A 3,728-nucleotide genomic window follows, 5' to 3' on the forward strand; every position below is an offset into this window, starting at 1 on the left:
TTGGCACTGGCAAACTTGGTGCATAAGCCAGTGACCTCCATAGGTGCCAGGCCTTCCCAGGTCTGCTAGCCCATGGCCTGCCGTGCTGTGGGGTGTCCTCATTGCTGCACTGCTGCTGGTGGTGTCCCCCCATTCCCTCCCCACTCTGCTCTTCACCTGGGGAGCAAGTGGGCCCCTGGGAAAGGCCATGAGGTTGCTTTTCTCGAGGGGATGGAATGGGGTTGCAGGGGTGGGCAGGGGACTTGCTCCCCCCTGCCCAAAGCGCCAGTCCCTGGGGTGTCACTGATTGAACCTCACTGTCTTCCGCCCCGCTGTGAGCCTGGGGCTCGGGGCCGTGCCCTCTCTCTGGACCAAGTGCCAAAAGTGTCACCTCCTGTCCCACCCTCCCTGCCCTCTCCCTCGCACTTTGTAGCAGGGGGTGGATGAGGGTGTGGGAGCTGCCCACAGCCCCTCCATCCCCACCCCTCCATCCCCATTTCTCTGGCCAGCACTGGGCTGACAGTGTAAGCGGGTTTTGCTGCAGGGGACAGGCACACAGGGACACCACTGGGGTAGGGATGCAGCCACACACCTTGGGGCTGTTGGCAGAGACTAGACTCCGCTCCAGAGAGCGTCAGGGACAGTCAGAAGCCACTTCAAAGAGCATCAGAGCAGCGTCCTAATCTAACAAGCTCTGTAGCTGGTTGGGACAGCCCAGGGAGGTGGGGGCTGAGCCCTCCCTTTTCCCCCTACTTGGTTTTCTCCAGCATGAGCCCAGGGACATAACCTTGACACAGATGTGATAGCAAAGGCACCTCCTGCTTACAGGAGAAAGCCACATTTCAGAGCTATGGTAGGAAGAGAAGTTCATGCCATGAAAGCAATGTCCCGCTGTGGGGTGTGTGCCAGGAGCCGGTCCCCACTGCCCATCCCCAATGGCCATGGCTCCTAAAGGGGCATAAAGCCCTTTTTTGGGCCAGGGAATGTTTCTTCCACCTGGTCACAGCCAGGGCCATGGTAGCTGCTTGCTAGGTGGCCCTGGTGTGAGTCCTGTTGGGGGAGGGAGTCAGTCATGGCCACCCCATGGCTCCCTCCACCCTACCATGTCTCCCATTGGCTCAGTGCTCCCAGATTTCTCCATGGGTGCTTGATGTGGGGTGACATCTGTGAACTGACATACCCTGACAGCAGAGAGAGCCAGAGTGGTGGCCACAAGCTTTGTGCCCCACTCAGGGGCACACTTCCAGACGGGAGTAAGCCCCTGCTTTGGGTGTCCCAGCCCTGAGGAGCACCAGGCACAGGGAGAGCTTTGGGGGTTCACTGTCATGTCATGCTGAGAAAACCAGGAGGGCCCCAGGAGGCCAGCTGCTCCCCCAGCCTCCAGCATGGGCAGGGGAGGCAATATTGAGCTGATGCTCCAGGATGGTTCATCTACCAAAGTCCAACCTTCCTTGTGGTTCTGAAGGGGACAATGAGAGCTCTCCAGGCCTGGCAGGCACCATGGCATGCGGCTGTGCTTCTGGCTTCCACCAGGTCAGGGCAGAACAGGCAGGTCCTTGCTCAGGAGAGTTCTGGGAGGCAACCAGGAAGGTTTTCTGGCTGCTCCAAGCTGTGTCCCCCCCAGGGCTGCAGGAATGGCCAAGCAGGCTCGTGGGGTGGCTGCAGAACAGGGTGGCTGCGTGCGGGCACCTGCTGCTCACTCAGAGGGACCACAGCTGCTGGTGCAGAGCATGGGAGCTGGGAGGGTGCTGCAGCTGAGTGATGTGCTGTTGCCTGAGTGTGAGCAAAGAAATGCTCCACCATGGCATGGGAGAGATGTAATTTGGGCATGGGTGAGCCACCCAGAAGGGACAAAGCGTAGGCAAAAGCCTCCAATGCCAGCAGCGTGGGGTGAAAGGCAGCAGCCTCATGCCTCATGGGCAGCTCCTGGTTCCAGAGCTCCACCCATCAGGGATTTAAGGAAGGAAACCAGATTGCTGCTTATGACTTTGCTTTGAGCATGTTTTGGATTTTCAGAGTATGTTCAATAAAGGGTATCTTACCTTGACAAAGTGTCCAGAGTCATTTTGAGCTTACAAGGGGGAGAGCGTGGGGCTCTGTGGGTGGAAACCCTTTCTTGGCTGGCAGCATCCCCCCCATCATCCAGGCACCTCCCCAGTACCAGCCCAGCTGCTTTTCAAACCTCCTGAAACTCTCCCAAAGGTCCCTTCCAAACCCTACTACTCAACCACCCTCAATCCTGCCAGGATGGAGAAGGTGCAAATGCAAACAAAACCTCTGCAGGACAAGTCTGGCCTGAGGTAGTGGCATCTCCCCAGCATGGGCAGGCAGATGCCCCATGCTTTGTGGCCTATGGCACAGCTGGGATGCACAAGGACAGCCAGAGGAGACTTTTCTTGAAGAAGAGGAAGAGCATTGAGGAGTTGGGTGCTCATGCAGGAGAAATCCCTCCAGTGCTGTGGAAGAAAACTCATGCTGGGAGCCAATGCCCTGAAGGTGAGGAGGACTATAAGGGAGGTATAATTTATATCTAACAAAGGGGGCTGCTACATGGAGGTGGGGGAAGCACCTTTCAGCTGCAGGGAGAGGGCTTGCAGATGGCCAGACCCTGCCAAGAGGTTGATAGGAATGAGAGTTGAGGCCTGAAGTCATAGAATTGCCTGGCTGGAAAAGACTTAAGGTCATCCAGTCCGACCACAATAAGGAATTCTTCACAGTGAGGGTGGTGGAACAGGTTGCCCAAGTAGGTTGTGGATGCCCCCTCCCTGGCCAGGTTGGGCAGGGCCTTGAGCAGCCTGGTTTAGTGAAAGGTGGCCCTGCACATGGTGCAGGTTAGAACTGGGTTATCTTCAAGGTCCTTTCCAACCCAGACCATTCTATGATCCTATAACCTCGCATTTCGTTGTACACAACTGCTGGACCGTGTCCCTAAGCACTTCATCCCAAGCTCACATAAATGTACATAGAATTTTTATACATGTAGTGAAATTTCAGCTGTAAGGGAAAAGGTTTGAAGGAAGAAAATGTTTGTGCTGGCTTCAAGGACTTTCTTTAAGCTCCACTTGACAGATGCCATCATCTTTTGGGGCAGAGCTCAACAGCAGAGTATGTTGATTGCATGAGTTACATTTTCCTTAAGAACCTGCTCAGTTAGAGTGGCTCCCATGATGTGCAACACCATCCCTACAGATGGTTTTCAAATGTAACACAACTTGCAGTAGTATTGGCATCCATTTACATTTCAGTGCTGACATGAAAAATGACAGAACTACTTACAAAAGAACATATATACTTGGCCATTTATTACTAAGAAACCCCAGAGAGGGTCGTCAGTGATTCAGAGCTTCTGATAATTACTTTAAAAGATTAAGATGCTTTGGTTTCCACAAATTCCTGGCCTTCTGCAGGCAAACAAAACTACCTAAATCATTAGTGAAGAGGTTTACCTGGGACATCCTCTCTATAATATATTTTTATTAATAATATTAATATTGGGCTGCCTGGGGAGGTGGTGGAGTCGCCATCACTGGAGGTTTTCAGGAGGAGACTTGACGGGGTGCTTGGTGCCGTGGGTTAGTTGTTTGGGTGGTGTTGGACTGGTTGATGGGTTGGATGCCATGATCTTGAAGGTCTCTTCCAACCTGGTTTATTCTATGTATAAAAATTCTACGTACGTTTATGTGAGCTTGGGATGAAGTGCTTAGGTGCTTTGCCCCAGGCTGCTCAGGAAAGCCCTTGAGCTCTCACTG

The sequence above is a fragment of the Dryobates pubescens genome, chromosome 20 (genome assembly GCF_014839835.1).
Source record: "Dryobates pubescens isolate bDryPub1 chromosome 20, bDryPub1.pri, whole genome shotgun sequence".
Lineage (NCBI taxonomy): Eukaryota > Metazoa > Chordata > Aves > Piciformes > Picidae > Dryobates > Dryobates pubescens.